The sequence below is a fragment of the Jaculus jaculus genome, chromosome Y (genome assembly GCF_020740685.1).
Source record: "Jaculus jaculus isolate mJacJac1 chromosome Y, mJacJac1.mat.Y.cur, whole genome shotgun sequence".
Lineage (NCBI taxonomy): Eukaryota > Metazoa > Chordata > Mammalia > Rodentia > Dipodidae > Jaculus > Jaculus jaculus.
In genome coordinates this window covers 9,650,967-9,670,716 of record NC_059126.1, presented here as the reverse complement: position 1 = coordinate 9,670,716, position 19,750 = coordinate 9,650,967, and positions in this window count along the sequence as shown.

Below are 19,750 nucleotides of genomic sequence, written 5' to 3'. Positions count from 1 at the left end.
CTTATTCTACCTCTAGCTATACTCCAGATCATTCTCAGTACTATCTGAAAAGGCAACAATAGATGGGAGAAACTACTCTCTAAGGCATAGTTCACTGTGCAGCCTGCCGGAGCCTGCCGGCTAAAAGGGTTTGAGCCTGATGGGGAGTGAGGATTAAGGAAAGACAGAAGAAAAGAGTGAAAGCATGGACCCCAGTCCAGGGCTGAAGCAAGGCCTCAAGCCAGGACTGAAGACCTGATTTATTTCACAGCATTCCTTTTTATATCTTTTTACAAACAGTTTTTCTATGGACAAAGATTTTATGAGCTTTACAAGTTCCTTATCAAAAAACCTTCCCATTACAGAGTTTTTGCATTTCAATCATTTCTCAGTACACAGGACCAGCAAAATGGCTGAAGATACCTAATCTTGCTTACAGGTAGGCTGTTATGGTTATGCTAATGTCTTGCTGCCAGACACTGAAGATACACAATCTTACTTGCTGGAAGGCTGCTATAGTTTTGCTAATGTTCTGCAGCCAGAAGCCCAGGGCTATGGATACAAGTCCAGCCAAAATAGCTCCCAAAAGTAGCCTTAGAAGACCACATTTCCTCAGGAAAGACCCAAGAAAAGCCAGGTGTAATTATGGAACTGCAGCATTGGTACCAGTTGGATGGCCTAGAAGTGTGAATTCATGGATGGAGAGATCACTTCGAGGTTAAAGGAAAAATGTCATTTCTTTTTTAGAAAGTAGGAAAATTGTACACATTTCTTTTCTTTTCTTTTTTTTTTTTTTTTTTTGACTTTTTTGAGGCAGGACCTCATCCTACTGGCAGCTAAATTGGAATTCATCCTGTATCTCCAGGCTAGTCTCAAACTCATAGCACCTCTCCTATTTCAGCTTCCCAAGTGCTAAGATCAAAGGTATCTGCCCTGCCCCCATGCTCAGCTATTTTCCTTTTTTTGAAAAAAATATTTATTTATTTATTTGTTTGTTTGTTTGTTTGTTTGAGAATGAAGGAAAGAGAAAAGGAGAGAGAGAATGGATGTGCCAGGGCATCTAACCACTACAAATATACTCCAGAGGCATAACCTATTTTGTGCTTCTGCCTTTATTGGGGAATTGAACCTGGGTCCTTAGGCCTTACAGGCAAGCCCCTTTACCTCTGAGCCATCTCTCCAATCCTATTTTTCTTTTTCACTGAGAGGTTTAATATATGCATGTGGACTAAATTGATCGCATTCCCATCCTTTCATTCTTTCTGGTCTCCTATCGCCTTGCCCCCCTCCCTTCCTTGAAGACCCTCCTCTTTCAAGGTGTCCTTCCTGTGTTTTGTTGTTTTACTCTTCTTGCCCTCCTCCGTCCTCCATGTCAAAACGTTAAGGGCTCAGAATCATGCAGGTCTTGTGGGGTATCTAACCACTGTGGGATCATAAATGCACCTGTCAGTTCATGTTGGAGAGACAGAGTCCCAAAGTACATCTAAGCACCCTGTGTCTCTTACATTCTTTCAGCTCCCTCTTCCCCAGTGTTCACCTGGAGGACATGGTAGAATTCTCCTTTATCACTGGACAGTCTCTAGGTTCCTCCTTTGATGAGTTTCAGTCTCTTTTGTGTCTACCACCATTTTCATAGAGATGGTTTTCTTGTTAACATTGACAGCAGCAGTCATACAAATGTTAACTATTGGGCTGGAGATATGGCTTAGTGGTTAAGGAACTTTCCTGCAAAGAAAAGGACCCAGGTTCAATTCCCCAGTACCCACATAAGCCAGATGCACAAGGTACTGCATGTGTTTGGAGTTCCTTGCACTGGCTAGAGACCCTGGTGCACCAATTCTCCCTCCCTCCCTCCCTCTCTCTGCTCCCCTCTCTAAATTAAATAAAAAGATGTGTTTTTTTTTTTAAAAGAAACATTAATTTGTAGGTTCTGTTTTCCCAGCCCAATTACAAGTTTGGAGTAAAGTCCAACAACATGCACCCAGGTGGCTCTAATATCTTCTCACATTTGAAATCAACTAGAACTAAGTTTCCACTAACTTTCCATTTTCATAATTCATCTACACCCACGACTACGTGGGAGGAAAAATGAACACAAATAGGGTTATAGCTGGGCATGGTGGTGCACGCCTTTTATCACAGCATTTGGGAGGCAGAGGTAGGAGGATTGCTGTGAGTTCGAGACCACCCCAAGACTCCATAGTTAATTCTAGGTCAGCCTGGGATAGGGTGAGACCCTAGCTTGAAAAACCAAAAAAAAAAAAAAAAAAAAAAAAAGGGTGGGGGCATTATAAGTGATCACAAATAATATAAAATGATAGAAAATGATTAGTAAGAAAGTCAATATACCAATTAGTTTTTTTCCCTTAACTGTCAAATGTGAGTTCTTTCAAATTATGTTACAAAACTTCTATTTTTGCCATTGTGCTGGTGCACTACTTTAGTCCCAGCACATGGGAGGCAGAGGTAGGAGGATCACTGTGAGTTGGAGGCCACCTTGAGATTACATAGTGAGTTCCAGGTCAGCCTGGGCTAGAGCAAGACCCTACCTTAAAAAAAAGGTACATATGTTTGAAAGCAATCTTAGACACATCTTGCCTTGGTATAATTTGCAGGTGAGGAATCTGAAGGGTGTAAGATTTTACTGATTCACAAGGTTAAACAAGCTCATCATTGTGTGTCTCAGGAGTGAAATCTCAGGTTAAAAGTTTAGACTGGGTTAGGGCAAGAGGCAGGAATAAAATCTTTGTTTACACCTTGTATTATGTAGCTGTGAGATCCATTGATGCCATCTTCCCCCAGAGCGTGAGTTTGAGAACTGTCTCATTTATGTTGCTCTCTCAGGAAGCCACCAATCTGCTGAGGGACCAGACACCAGGCAGCATTTGCCAAGGTAAAAAGCCTTTCACCTGGTGTTTCCTTCCTCCCCAGGGCCAGGCACTACACCACCCCAGCCTCCACCTTCCCTCTGTTACACAGACCTCAATTCTGGAAGGCCATCATAAGCAGCTCAAGCAGGAAGGACTGTTTTGAGTGAATGATGGGACCAGCTTACTGTTATTACTAATGGCCACTGTTTGATATGCGCTCTTTGTTCCTCCTTTCAGATCTCCTTTAAGAAGTGGGGATTAGAAGGTGAAAGCCTAGAGCATCAGGCCAGATCCATGTCTTCACTGCTTCCAGAGTGCACATGAGACAGTAATGAGGGACAATGGCAATGCAAACACATGGATATTGCTCTCACTTTGGGGACCATAGGAATGGTAACTGAACATTGACCCATTGGTTTTTATTTTACTTTTAGAGGTAAATGTCTCATATTTCTGTAAAATCACCCTGAAGCAAAGGATAACAAGCCTAATATTTTTATCTTTCTATGTCTGGGCAAATATATCTTTCCTGATTTTCTTGGAAGAAAGTGCTTAGGGCTGAAGATGCTCCACACCAGAATCCAGGCATTAGTAACAGCTAGGATAAGGCCACCATGGTTTGAGTTAAAAATGAAAACCCAGAGCTAACAAAAGGCATTGATGAAATACCAGCAAGATTTGGAGTCTAATATGACATCCAGAAAAAAAGTGCCTGCTAATGCTAAGAAAGGTTTTTTCTGATAGTAATCATAACCCCCTTCGGGACACATAGAAATTAATTGTGATAATACTGATAATTTTACTGATTTTTGACTATAACTTTTGCTTTGGGTTTTATGGGACTATATGAATTAAGACAAGCTAAGTCCTGTTATTCTGCCTGGGCTCCTTGCAATTTAAAATATTAGGAAGAAAATTAACTACTCAAGATGTTGACAGTTGGGGTAGAAAAAGAAAAAAAAAACAACAACAAAAAACAGGAGGCAAGTGACCTTGAGCAGGAGAGATAGCTGAGCAGTTAAGGCGCTTATACACTTGATGGCTTGGGTTCAATTACCTAGCACCCATGTAAAGCCAGATACACAAAATAGTGTACATGTCTGGAGTTTGTTTGCAGTGGCAGGAGGGCCTGGCACACCCATACAATGTCTTCTCTATATATGTTTGCAAATAAATAATCAATAAAACTTATTTATTTATCTGACAGGAAGAGAGACAGACAGAAAGACACATGCATGCACACACACACAAAACACATAGAGAATGGGTGTACCATGGCCTCTAGCCACTGCAAACAAACTCCAGATGTATGCACCACCTTGTGCATCTGGCTTACATGGATACTGGGGAATTGAACCTCAGTCCTTAGGCTTCACAGGCCTTAATCACTAACCCCTCTCTCCAGACCCAGTACAAATACTTTACCATGACTGATTTTTTTTGTTGTTGTTGTTCTTTTTCTTTATGTGGCTTTATAAGCCATGTAAGTTTCAGTCCTCCTGAAACTTGGATTCATTCCTGACAATGTGTACAATGGCTACCAGGAAGAAGTGAGCTGATCAGTGGAGGATGTGGGTAGGACATTTCCACCAGCTCATACTGGCTGCTCTGTGTCTGCTATTTTCATTATGTTGAAGTGGACTAACATCCAATTTCATCAAGTATGGTGCTTGAGTTTCTGGCCTGGGTCCCAGGGTGTTTGTCACCAAATAGAGCCTATTTAAAGACAAAGAATACAAGTTCAATTTTGGATATTAAAATTGAAGGTACAGATAAATTGTCAGGTACATGCCTAGAAGTTAGCATTGGGAAAGTGAGCCATGGAGTCCAAGGGGGAGGTTAGAGTTTTATGTGTTAGCCCTCTGTAGATAGGTAAGGCAGTTGAAGTCAGTTTGGATAAAGAAAAATCCAGGGAAAGTTTGTAGAAGAAGAACGGATCATGTCTCAGGATACAAACCAGAGTATGTATGTATATGTGTGTGTGTGTGTGTGTGTGTGTGTGTGTGTGTGTGTGTGTGTGTCTGTGTGTGTGTGTGTATGTATGTATGTATGTATGTATGTATGTATACATATACACACATTCTGAGATCTGTAAATGTCAGAGTGTGGTGTAGCTCCCCCTCCAGAAAAGTTCACTACACTTGAAAATGTAAAATTCAAATTTTAGCTGCCTCTACTGTCCTAATGCAAATGTTCTGGGTTTAAGAACACCGTGTGGCTATGTAGGGATATGTAGTATTTTATCTTTGAAGAAAGTCATGTGAATAAGACACAACCTATTCCTTGTATCTTTTAGTCTTTATTTAAATTAAAAAATCAAACATCAGGCTCTGTTACTATGACTGTGGATCTGGGGGACATGTCCACTCAGACATGATGGAACAGGACAGCCTCAAATCTACTGGATGACAAGGAATAAGCTATTGCGTGCTGGTCAATTTTCAACAGTGATCTAATTTCAGAGTAATTTCAAAAGATCTGACCAACTGCACAAGCTAACACTACTGGGCATTCATACTAAAACTTGTCTGTGTTAAATAAAAGCCCTAATGTTTTGAGGGGTGGTGTTTGACATATCAGGCAGAAGGAGAGAAGACTTGTAGGGAAAAGGTGAAGGAGAGACTAAGGGCCATGGCAATTGTGGGTGGGGGAGAGGTGGAGGAGGCAGAGGGAGAGTCCTGTTCACTCTAATACATAATTGATTCCTAGACCCTAACAAACACAATTCAACTGGATTCAGATACACACCAAAAACTTGCAGGGAAGGAGATAAGATCAACTAAGAATCTTTTAAATTAGTCTTATATTCAGAGAAAAAAAAAAAAACAGAAATTTTGTCATCATCCTATTCTTTCAGATCATCAGGCAAACAAAAGATCCACAGGAAGTCATTTAGATCTGTGCTTCTTAAATCCAGCCCCTGGGGCTATCCCCCAAATAATGAATCAAGCTCATCCCCTGCTGAGTGAATCTAACTGAAAATTATAAAATATTGTGTGTGTGTGTGTGTGTGTGTGTGTGTGTGTGTGTCTGTGTGTGTGTATGTGTGTATATATGTACAAATACATTCAAGAACAGAGGTTTGCCTTCCCCCTTTCTTATTCACCTTAAAAACAGAACCTTAATATAGAGGACAATTACTGCCATCACTTCAGAAACAGTCTCACATAGCTAGTGTGCAATGCAACAGTGAAGTAACTTTTTGCAATTCTCTAGGAACGAAATCTCACTCTACACAAAGGCTTTCTCCTCAAGTTGTTGGTTTCCTTATTGCTGACAAAGCTGACAGCCAGGAGACAGACAGCAGAGTGTGGCGTGGGTGCTCTTACATACCAACCCACCCCGTGTCCTCTACCTGGCTAAGCCTTGAACTTCCTCACGGGTTGCATACAGAGATCTCAAACAGGGAGGGCAAGTTGGGGTCTGAGAGGAGCTCCTATCTGACAGTGAGGTCCCACTTGAGAATGTGATGTTGGAATACATTCTTGCAATAAGTGAGCTACTACGTTGTAAGTTTATCTAACAGAGATGCAGTAAAAACCTTGCAGTCAGATGTGAGTCCTGAGCGTTCTTCTTCAACACTGGGGTAATATCTGCCACATGTCCAGAGCCTGGCTGGAATATGATAATGCCTGTTCAACACTGGGATAATGTCTGCCACATGTCCTGCGCCTGGCTGGAATATCATAATGCCTGTCTAAAGTGGATGGCACAGGGCAACTTTGGAACAGTGTTCTGCTAACGTTGAGTAACACAGACATAATTTTTTTTTTTTTTTTAGTACTGGCATTTACAATCAATATTTTGATTTACAAAGACTATTAAAAATAGATTTACTATAAGGATTTTGTAATAGCCAAATAGGGTGGTGAATGCCTGTAGTCCCAGTACTTTTGAGGTGTGGAGGAGGACAGTGAGTTCAAGGTCAGTCTGGATTATATACAGTGAGTACCAAGCTAGCCTGGGGTAAATAGCAAGACTGTCTACAAAAATAATGAGCTAACCCAAACAAAAGTAAGTAGTAATTCTTTTTTAATTATATATGTATATAGCATATATATTATGTATGTGTGTGTGATAGATAGATAGATAGGTTTATGTGTGTATGTGTGTGTCTATATTATATATATGTATATATATTATATATATGTATATATGTTATATATACATATATAATTTATATATATTATATGTATATTATATATACATATATATAAATGTATGTATGTATATAAAAATGTATAAATATGTGTATATATATGTATACACATATACATACACACACACACACACATATATATATAAATACATATATATACATATATATATATATAGATGGATGGCAAACACAGAGGGGGGAGAGAGAGAGAGTAGGAGGGAGAAAGTGAAGGAGAATGGGCATATCAGGGTCTTTTGTCACTGCAAATAAACTCCAGATGCATGTGCCACTTTGTACATTATATATCTGGTTTTACTTGGGCACTGGGGTATTGAGACCAGGCTGTCAGACTTTGAAAGCATGTGCATTTAAATGTAGAGGCATCTCTCCAGCCCACATAGCAATTCTTTTTGTTGTTTTTCTTTTGCTTTTTGAGGTAGCATCTTACTCTAGCACATGCTGACCTGCAACTCACAGTGATCCTCCTACCTCTGCTTCCCAAGTGCAGGGATTAGAGGCATGCACCACCACACCCAACTCCAAATAGCAGTTCTCAGCAAAGTTTAGAAAGCTTTCATTTTCCCATCAGGTGGAAAGAGGGTTTTGTTGATGGGCTCAGAGCGATTTATCAGTTTATTGTCCCCAGGATTTAGGAATTACATTCTATGACTGTATTAGGCAGAGCCACAGGAAGATGCTGACACTTGCACATTCACATGGCTCCACAGAGTGTTTACCTGGCTGTGCCTTCTGAAAATTAACAGCTGTTTCTTCTTGTGCTGTGCTTTATGTTGCTGTTGTTGTTTTCTTTTGTGTTTATATGAATTTTATATGTCTGATGATTCAGAATTTATGTTCTGGTAAACAGATCAGAAATCACTGTTAAAGACACAAAAAGTCTTCTGCTTAGTTTTTGTTCTCCTTGTATTCAGATGTTTTATGCCCCAAACGGTGAGTTAGTGCAGCTGGCATGTTCGTTTAGAGGACGGGATTGGCATAGGTTACATTAAGTGAAGTAATCCAAACTCAGATGAGCAAGCCACGTGTTCTCTCAGACAGGAGGGTGGTAGCTTGTAATATCTGTTAGTATGTCTATATGGGAGACCAATCTGAGTAGAACCTGTAAAGATAGAATGACATAACTAAAAATGCGCATAAAGAGGTGAATAGGAGCCAGGGGGGATGGAAAGGTGAAAGGTCACCTGTGACACATAAATAGGATGGGGGACATTAAGGAAGAATGGAGAGCATGAATCAACTAAAACAAATTGCATTTAAAAATCCCAAGACAGATGATGCCTAAATTTCTGCAGGCTAACTAAAACAATGAAATTAAATTTTAAAAGAGGAGATGGCTCTACTTTGGTTTGCTTCTAACTAGGGCCATTTTTGTTAGTGAATGTAGACGCTGAGGTGGATAACAGTGCTGTTGGTGCTATGTCCAATGTGGCTGCATTGTGAAGTTTAGCTCCATGATTGCACCTGTCCTTGTGTTAAATGTTAGAGAAACACCACAACCCCATGACATTTCTGGGAAGAGCTATGTAGCCATTAGAGATCTCTAAATTAATGTAGCACTCCCTGCGCATCACTGGTGACTCCTCCAAAGGTTGTTTGTCTACAGAGGAATCCAAAGACACTGAGAACAGGTGAAGGTCACTTTGCATTGAAAGTCATGACTCCTCCAACACACGAATAGTGTCAAACTATTGATATGGGGATTCAGACCTTGGCAGGGATGAGGGGGCAGGACAAAAATGTTCTTATGATTGTTACTTAGTAAACTTTTATTTGGAGAGTGTACTGCTATGTATGTTACAGACAACAAAACACATGACCTGTGAACCATCATAAAGAGTAAAATCCACAGGGTGGTTCATTCTGAGGTTGAAATGAGGTGGTTATATACACATTACCTAGATACAAAATAATGTTAGCTCTCTTTTCCTTTCCCACATGCACAAATATTTTCTTCCCCATCTCAGGGGAAACCTTGTGTCATATTCAGTTTGTATAACATAACCCTAAAAGACACTCTTAAAACCTTTCTTTTCCACCTCTGTCCCTGTTTCCAACTCCCAGGAACTTACTAGGACAGCTCTACCATTCATCATGCTAAGGGCTCAGTTAGTTTTATTTTTCACAAGGCATCTTCAATAGATCAAAGTTTAAGCTTTAGAGGAAACATCCATTTTAATTTGCACAGGAGATAGAAAAGAGGACTATTTTGTGGACATGTTACTAAAACACATGCATTGTGGAATGTGGAGAGGGCAAGGATAATGGTATTTTTTATTTAAAAACTCCCTGCATTTTATAATATTTTATTGTTATTAGAGAAATTTTTCCTTCTTGAGATAGGTTCTTCCTGTGATGTCCAAACTGGCCTTGAGCTTGACTTGGAGTGATTGCTCCTGCCTCAGCCTGCTCTGAAGTAGCTGAAACTACCTGGGGATGAAGGCACATGTCACTGCATCTAGCGGGAATGCTTTTGTTTTTAGAAAAATCTGGTGAAGAAAAACGATGTATTACCATCTATCTGTAATCAAATATTGCTATCCAGGTATACCGGGATGGAAACGACCAAGTCAAATCCCTTTGCAAACACACTGACTAGACCAAGGAAAATGCTGGTCAAAACAACAGAATTCTCATCTGTGGAATGTTTTTAGTAAGACACTTGTAGATGTTCAGACGATTTTCGATAAATGAAGCTGGATTCTACAGGTTTGCAGAGGATAGCACTCTGGAAAGTATCAGTATCAGCCATTTACTTCTGGTAGGTACAAGAGGGAGAAAACCCATGACTGAAATAGCTCTGCATGTGTGATGGCTGCCATTCCATAGCAAGTGACCTCATGTGCTGGTTCTGGGGCCGGAGGGTGTTCTGAAGAGGCAGAGAAAGGTCTGAGGAGATAAGTTGTCAATTTAAGCCTGTCTAGTATTTCTGTGTGTCTGGATAAAAATGAGAATTCTTTATCTGATTCAAGCATCTAAATATTTAATCATTTAAATATTAAAAGTTACCTCACATGTTTTCAAAGATTATTTTCTGCTAGTCTCAAGTACCATCAGCTCAAGAATGTGTGGTGAGGGGCTGGAGAGATGGCTTAGCGGTTAAGCGCTTGCCTGTGAACCCTAAGGACCCCGGTTCGAGGCTCGGTTCCCCAGGTCCCAGGTTAGCCAGATGCACAAGGGGGCGCACGTGTCTGGAGTTCATTTGCAGAGGCTGGAAGACCTGTCGCGCCCATTCTCTCTCTCTCCCTCTATCTGTCTTTCTCTCTGTGTCTGTCGCTCTCAAATAAATAAATAAATAAATAAATAAATAAATAAATAAATAAATAAATAAATAAAAAAGAATGTGTGGTGTGTTTGGTGCATGATGAACTCAAATTTGGGTGACCCTGTAAACACACACAAATATAGAAAAAATAAATCTTAAAATTATAAATTTTGACTGGGGATATGTGTTAGCCTGCAAAACCTAAGTATCCAGGTTTGATTCTCCAGTACCCACGTAAGCCTAATGCACAGGCTAGCACATGCATCAGAGTTCATTGCTGTGGTAAAGGCCCTGGAAAGCCCGTTTTCTCCCTGTTTTTTTTTTTTTCCCTCCCCACCTCTCTCCCTCTTTTTCACAGTCAAATAATTAAAATAGTATTTCTTAAAGTGTCAACAAGTAAACAAATACTATAAATATGGCAAAGTCCAGACAAATAACAAAATTATTTCATTAGATTGATAATTGATTCACCCTTAATACTTTTTCCTTCGTCCCCATACCACCTTCATAATGTATAATTTTTCCTTGACAACTTCTCTACTTACAATAAACCATGATTATGCCCTCCCTCCCCAATTTCCCCTTCCCAACTCCGCTCTTCATCATATCCCTTCCCTCTTTTTGTTAGTGTCTCTTTTGTTTTTATGTCATCATCTTTTTTTCCTATTATGGGGTCTTGGGAAGGTATTGCTAGGCACTGTGAAGTCCAGGATATGGAGGACAATTTCTGTCTGGGGAGTTGTACTGTAAGAAGTCCTATGCTTCCTTTGGTTCTTACATTCTGTCTGCCACGTCTTCCACAATGGACCCGGAGTCCTGGAGTGTGTGATAAGAAATGTTTCAGTGCCGAACACTCCTCTGTCACTTCTTTTCAGCTTTACCTGCCCCCTCTTTAGTTCAATACTATTAAGCAAAACTTAGGGTGGCGACATAGATTTTGCATCTTGCACCTACATTGGATCCAGCTAGCTTAGAGGTTAACCATAGTAAATGAGTTGTGCACACAGGGTCAGAAGGCACTGAGACGAATTAATAAAGCTATAGGGAGCTAGTTAATCTGTAACTGTGGCTCATTGTCGAGATTGGAGCTAGTTTAATTGCCCTAGCCCTTCTTCCATCTTGCTAAAATGCTGTCAGATCATATTGTTAATTCAAATTCTCAGGATCTGTTGGAGTTCAAACTCACAAATCAGTTTCTCTCTAATAAACTCTACTAAACTAAAGAACTCTTCCTTTCGGCAATCCTCAACACTTCTTCATAGAAAGGAAGATCTTGCAAAGGTTCAGCTGGGAGACTAGAAGAATGAACCCCATCTTCTCCTCTAATATATTTTCCCCCCCTTCTTCTGGATAAAGTAGACAGAAAGGTAGGGGTTAGGTTCCAGAGTGGGGGGACTCCAACCTTTGTTTCCCACCCCACGTTCGGGAGGGAAGTTTCTGGAAGTTGTTCTTGGGTGTGTCTCAGCTCGGATATCTGGACCCCTGGGGGGCCCTGCCTTATCCAGTTGCCATGGAGCGCCCCGGCTGTGGTCCTTCTGGACCAAGCATCTTTTGCACGCTCCACCGCCATCCTCCCTGCCTAGGGCTCCGGCGTCCTGGGAGGCCCAGAGCGGTGGGGCTGCGGGCAGCTAGGAGTTCCTCTTCCAGCACATTCCTTGCTGCTGGTTTAAGATTAATCTCTCCTTCCCTCTCCTCCTACCCCAGGGTCCCAGAGACCCCGCCGCCCACATCTGGGACAAAGTTACCCTTGCTCCGCGGGCTGCTGGGTGACAGGGCATTAAGGCGCCTATGGTTGCTGGCTGGGTTTTTCTCTCTCTGATTGTCATGAATTGATACTAGTTTTTCAAGGATTCCCCAAGGTTGGTTTGTTTTAGCTCCGTGACTTTGTGTTCAAAACTTTTTATCGCCGCGGTAAAAATGGCCTCAAATAGTTGAGCTTAGCAACTTTTCTTTCAAATTTATCTGAGCAAATAGATGAGTGAATAAAGGTATTATTAAAATGCCCTTGGTTTTAAATAATTGTCAAAATTTCGATACTGCTCGACTTATTTTTTTTTTTTTTTTTTTTAGAACATGCTTTGTATGGGAACATCATGGGTTAGTACCATCTTTTTCCTCCTCCCAGCCCCCATTCCTCTAGGGCCCTCCTCAGTGGGGTTGCTGGTGTTCCCCATTTTCTCTGTTTTATTGTTTGGATGTTGGGCCTTATAAAAGAGATCCTTAGTTTCTGTTTTCTTGTTGTCCATCTTTTCTTTATGCTTTGCTTTCTGGCCTTTTTTTTTTTTTAATAACCTTGTCCCTCTACTGAGCTTGTCTTTCCAACTATTTTGTGTTTAATTTCTGAAAGCTAATATTTGCGTGTCCTTTTAGGGTGTATGCATATCTTTTGTCCATGCAATCGTTCTCTTTATGTTACTTTATAGACAATTGTATTTTTTGTTTTCAATGTTTATTTTAGAGAGATGTTGGGAAAAGAGAGAAGAAGAAGAAAGAGAGTGAATGAATTAGAAGGGGTACTTCAGGGTTGCTGCTAAGGAACTCCAAGGGCATGCTCTATTTTGCGGATTGGCGTTTACATTAGTATTGGGGAATTGACCCCAGCCACTAGGATTTGCAAAGCAAGAGGCTTTAGCCACTGAGCCATCTCTCCAGCACATTAGTCCTTTTTTATTTTATTATTTTATGTATGTGTGTATGTAGGTATGTATCTGTCTGTCAGTCTGTCTGTCAGTCTATATAGAGAGAGGTATGTGTGTAATAAATTGGCACCCAGGGCCTCAGCCACAGAAATTGAATTCCAGATTCTTGCACCAGCGAGTGGGCATGTGTGACCTAGTGCTTGTCTCACCTTGTGTGTTTGGCTTACATGGAATCTGGAGAGTACAAAATGTGTGTTTAGGCTTTGCAGGTGAGTGCCTTAACCAATAAGCCATCTCTCAAACTCCATTATACCTTTTTTTTTCCTGATGTAATTGTTAAGGTTTTTAAATGCTTTGCTGTTTGCTGCATGTTGTTCATTTCAACCAAATTGCATTGCTTTATCTTTTTGTAATCCATAATTGTCTGCATATATGCATGTGTACATGTACACACACACACACACACACACACACACACACACACACATTCTTATAAGTCCAGTGGAATTACAGTCCAAAACCCTGCTGGATGTTTCAAATCATGGACAATACTGAACTCTTAGGTACTATTTTCGTATACATGCCTATGATAACTTAAAACTCTGATGAGTTCTCATGGTAAGAAATTAACAATAAACTAGCAATAAATAAGACAAGCACAATATACTTTTCTAAAAGTTCAACAAGTCTGGTATCCCTCTAATGTATCTTATTGTATTGAGCTCCTCTGGTATTGATGTAAGCTGGAACAAAGCCTGTGTGAAATGCATGACATAGGTGTCAAGCTGCTGGGAAACTGATGTAGTGTCAGATGTTTGGTTGATCCAGGCTCATTATATACACTATGGACATGTTGATTGTTGGATGTCAGCAGTAGCTTGTTTTCATGGTTGTGAGTCCTTTGCATTGAAAGATATTTGCATAGATCTTTTGGAAGGACATTGAAATCAGAAGTTTCTGTTCTTCCATGTTTTGTGCTCAAGTGCCTCCTTTGCATGTTTGTGAATGTAGGTTCTGTCAGAGGACCTGGGTTTATCATAATTATCCTTTTTTCATAATTTCTTCACCTGGCAGAAATGTAACAGAAAGTTGGTTCTTCACTGGCAGATGCATCTCTGGTAGTTTGTGTTTCTCAAACTGATAAATCTGTGTAACCATCCCTTTACTTGTAGTAAGTGGTTGGTGATTCTTGTTTGAGTGAATCCCTCACTTGAAATCTTCATATAGACTCAGGTTTTTGTTGTTATTGTTGTTGTTGTTGTTGTTGTTGTTGTTTGAGGCAGGGTCTCATTCTAGCTCAGCCTGACCTATAATCCATTCTGTATTCTCAGGGTGGATTTGACCTCAAGGTGATCCTCCAACCTCTGTCTCCTGTCACGCCCACCTCACCAGCAAGGAAGACGACACAATCAGGATTCTTCTGTACACACTTTATTGGGGATTGCCAAGCTGCTAGATGCGAAGTCCTCAAACCAGGAAAGGCCATGGGTTATATAGGGTTCTTGACTGAATGTCCACTAATGATTGGTTACCAAAGGATATGTGACCGCCAGTGATTGGTTACTCCCTGGATACCTCATTAGCATCTGCCCACACCAGGTCGCTTGCGTAAGTGAACATGTGCACTGTGCTTATTTATTTCAACTGTGACCAAGAAGAAACCAGAAACTGGTGCCATCTTGTAATGGCGTCTGCACGGCTCCTTACATCTCCCCCTTTTTCATTTTCTAGACACCAAGAGACCAAATCACCGATCTAGCCTTTCCCACTTCTGGCAACAGGCAATCAAGGTTATAAGGCCTTGGAAAACTCACAAGTCACCTTATCCCATGCAATGAGTTATTCCTCAGGGATGTGTAAAGGCTGAGTGTGAAATAAAACTAGAAGTCTTATGCCTAACCTGGTGCAATGAGAACAAGCTCTCAGGGTGCAAAGGCCACAAGACAGCTTAAAAGAGGAGAGAAATGTACAGGTCAAGCAATTGTAAAATTACGCACAGGCACATCAGGCAATTACCAAAGAAGCCCAGGGTAAACACCAATCCTCGGCCTCAGCTCATTATTGTTTCAGAGTTATCAACCAAGCATTAGGTGAATGTCCTGTTTCCAGTGCATCAAATGCTTGCACTAGCATGGCATTGTCTCTGAGTCTTTGACTTTGCATCTTACAGAAACACCAAAGACATCCGACTGTAGCAGCGATCATTAACAGCATCATGGAACCCATTCCAGCCCATTCCTTCAAATAGAGGGTAGCTTTCTGTATCCAGTGCGATAATCCCGCAGCCAAAGACAAGTCCACTCATGTCGAATTCACATGGGTAATAGCAAGTCAAAGTTCTCGTACAGATTGATCAAATTCAGTAGTCCAGTTAGTAAGCAAATAATGTGATACTTGGCGTGACAGATTTGCAGTATAAGTTAAATTATGATATTGAACAGAGGTTATACACAATCCAGACATTTTCCATTCACATCCCAATTGTGCCAATTGCCATAAAGTATCAACTTGTTCTTGCACTAAATCAATTCTTTGATTAACAATCATTAACCCTCCTCTTAATTGTGCATTAATAGAAGTCATGCATTACAGGTAGAGGTTTTGGGAATACTGAGAGTATTCCCCAACAGGTTTCTCTCCATATCCCCAGCAGGTTGAACAGGGGTAATATCATCAGCACAGCAATCACGATCTTCATCCTTTTCTGGACTCTCTTTGACCACTCACATCAGTCTGGCAGGAACCCAAATGGGATTATCTTGATCCTGTGGAAAAACTCGAACAGCTCCCCTTGATCTTATTAAAACTGGATCCGGCCCTTCCATTGATTAGATATAACATCTTTCTATTTTATTTTTTCTGAAACTGGTGATGGTGGCAGACAATGCCTGTCTGCTGCTGACCTACCCATCACATCCAAATTTAAAAAATTAAGTATAAAAAGAGCTAGGGAAATAGTTCCTTTAGGTCCCAACGTCGTGGGGCCTATTCCCCCTTTTTGTTTAGATAAATATGTCTTAAGTGTACCATGAGCACGTTCCACAATTCCTTGTGCTTGTGGGTTATAAGGTAGTTCTGTCTTGTGTTCTATACCTAAGCGTTGACAAAATTGCTGAAAAGTCTTTGAAGTATAGGCCGGATCATTGTCTGTTTTAAGACTGTAGGGTTTTCCCCAAGCAGCCCAGGCCTCCAAGCAATGAGTGATGACATGGGACACCTTTTCCCCAGCAAGGGCCGTGGCATGTATAATACCAGAGTAAGTATCCACAGAGACATGAACATATTTCATTTTTACAAAAGCAGGAATATGAGTTACATCCATTTGCCACAAATGTAAGGGGCGCAAGCCTCGAGGATTAACGCCCAGACAAGGAGTATGTCTGAACTCTGCACAATTAGGACAATGGAGTACAATATTTCTAGCTTCAGCTCTAGTTAGCTGAAATTTATATCTTAAGGTTTGAGCAGGAACATGATATAGTTTATGAAAATCTACAGCAGCTTCGTACCTGTTTGCAACCCAAAAATGGTGTGTTGTGGCAACATCAGCCAAATCATTAGCTCTAGCCATAGGGCCAGGCAACAGAGTGTGAGCTCGAATATGTTGTATAAAAAAGGGATGACACCTATTTCTGATAGAATTTTGAATATCATGAAAGATATGTGCTACTTTACTTTTAGCATTAATAGGTCCAGCAACTTCTAATTGTTTAACAGCATTTACAACATAATGGGAGTCTGAGATAATATTAATAGGTCTTGAAAAGTGTCGCAACACCAAAGCAAGTACTGCACATCCCACCAATTGCGGAGAAGTTAAATTAAACTGTAATTGTACTGGCACTTGGTCAATAACATAGCTCCCCAGACCTGTCTTTGATCCATCAGTATAAATGTCTATAGCTCCTAAAAGAGGTTGAGAACTAGTAATCCTAGGGAAAATTATTTCTTGAGTGAGAGCAAACTGTAATAGTGGATGTTTAGAATAATGGTTATCTATTTCTCCAGAAAAGGTGCATCTTAAAATGGCCCACATATCAATAGTGGCACAGAGAGTTTGAACTTGAAATGTAGTATAGGGAACAATGATTGTTTCAGGAAATTTGGCAAAATGTGTGATGGCTAGTTGAAGTCCTTTTAAAGCAAGCTCTGAAACTAACGTAGGATAATGTCCAATAACTTTTCCTGGAGAGGAATGAGAATGGACCCATAACAGAGGTCCATCCTGCCACAAAACAGCAGTGGGTAACAAGGATGATTGTATTATACACAGCGAAAAAGGTTGATCTTCCGTTATTCTAATTAACTGAGAACTTTGTATAGCCTTTTCTATTTTTTCTAATACCTTAATAGCTTCAGGATTAAGATTACAAGGAGAAGTAATATGAGCTTCTCCTTCTAAAATTTGAAGCAAAGGTTTTAACTCAGATGTGGAAATCCTCAAAAAAGGTCTAAGCCAATCAATGTCTCCTAATAATTTTTGAAAATCATTTAAAGTTTTTAAATGATCTCTACGGATTGTGACCTTTTGAGGCATAATTTTATCAGGATATATTTTTGTACCTAAGAAACTACCTATTACTCCTTCTTGTACCTTTTCAGGAGCAATTATTAAACCTTTTAAGTTTAAAGATTCATTTAATCTCGAATAAGCTACTTTTAGGTCCTCTCCAGATTGCCCACATAATAAAATATCATCTATGTAATGGCAAATTTTTATTTTTGGAAATTGTTGTCTTATTGGCTTAATGGTATGAGAAACAAACAATTGACACATAGTTGGGCTACTGGCCATGCCTTGTGGCAGGACCTTCCACTGATATCTAGCATCAGGTCACTCATGATTGACAGATGGTAAAGGCAAATGTTTGTCTATCACTCTGATGCAAAGGGATGGAGAAAAAACAGTCTTTAATATCCACTATAATAAGTTCCCTATGTTTTGGCAGAACTGAAAATAAGGACAGACCTTTTTGTATAGGTCCCATACGTCCTAACTGACTCTGCAAGATCCTTTAACTGTTTATGTCCTATGGGCTCATGATATCGGCCCTGAGCTGGATCGTCAAACACTGGAAATATTTGTTGATTTTTTCTTATTTCTTTTGGCTTACAGAAAGAAGTTCCCTCCATGTATCTTGGCACTTCCCTATTTGTTAAGGGTGGGGCAGAAGGCACAACAGGCAGGTCAGGGTGATATCTCTCAGCCTGATACTTGGCAGCTTCCTCCTCTAACACAGCCTCATCATACAAGTCCAACTCCCCTTCGCTGTCTGAGGATTTAAAAGATCTTACAGAAGCAGTCTCAGAACTTGATGAGCTTGCCACATGTAAATGTTTGAATTCACTTAATAAAGGACATAAATTATTACCTTCTAAATCTTTAAGCTTTGTTTCCTTTTTACCACTAACCTTCATTACATTTTGTTCTTTCTTTTTATTCTGTTTTCCTTTTTGTTCCCTTTTTCTGTTTCTGACATACTGTCCTGATGTTCCGCTAAAGTCCTCTGGCCCTGTTTCACTTTATTGAGCATACAGGGCAAGAAGAAAATCACAACAATAGGATCAACCCCCCAGACAGCATACCTATCAGAAAAAAGTCCGGATCCGTCCGTCCCGTGTGTCAGTTCTGAATCCTCCTAAAAACAGGGATCTTCACTGGTGCAAGATGTCTTTGTTTCCTGGGTTTCAGCACCACTTGTTCGCCCTCCTCACCAGCAAGGAAGACGCCACAATCAGGATTCTTCTGTACACACTTTATTGGGGACTGCCAAGCTGCTAGATGCGAAGACCTCAAACCGGGAAAGGCCACAGGTTATATAGGGTTCTTGACTGCATGTCCACTAATGATTGGTTACCAAAGGATATGTGACCACCAGTGATTGGTTACTCCCTGGATACCTCATTAGCACCTGCCCACACCAGGTTGCTTGCGTGAGTGAACATGCGCACTGTGCTTATTTAGTTCAACTGTGAAAGAAGAAACCAGAAACCGGTGCCATCTTGTAATGGCATCTGCAAGGCTCCTTACAGTCTCCTGCTGTGAGTGCTGAGACTAAAGGCATGTGCCTGGCTCCCACTGCCTTTTGTTAGACACATTTTCTATTCATTTCTCCTACACTTTAATTTCTTTTCTCCCTTTCTCTTTCCTCTCTTTTGTCCCTTTGCCTTATCCTTTCCTACCCTCCACCCTCTTCTATTTTATTTTATTCTTTTATTTTGACACAAGATTCCAAGCTAATCTAGAACACTCTACATATGTTGGATTCTAACTCATAATCTCCTCACATTGGTCCCTCTCAAGTGTTGGATTTCAGGCATGAACCATTACACCCACCCAGCATACCCAGCTTCTTTTCCTTCTCAGCAAACAAGCATGAGTTTCTTTGTTCTTCACAATTCCATAAGTAGAAAATTCCTTTTTAAAGCAGATCTTAATTAACACCTTCAGCCTTTGAAGTTTTAATTTCCTAAATTGAGAAGTTTTAGTTTTTTCATAAGGAAGTATATTACATCTTTTCTTTGCCCAGCTCAGGCTGCTGGCATCAAAGTTCTTATGCTCTGAGGCCACTGGTTAGTAAAATAAGGGCTGCTTGAACACAAACACTGGAATCTGGCAGTTGTGATAAAGGACAGTGCCTACTGTGTAGTAAGCACACACACACACACACACACACACACACACACACAGGAGTAGCATATATGGCATGGACACACTGGACAAAAATGATTCATATTTGAGATGGAATGGAATGAGATTGCATGACATTACTCAGTGACATAAAACCTTTATTTCTGTAAGGTGCTATTTCTAAGTAAA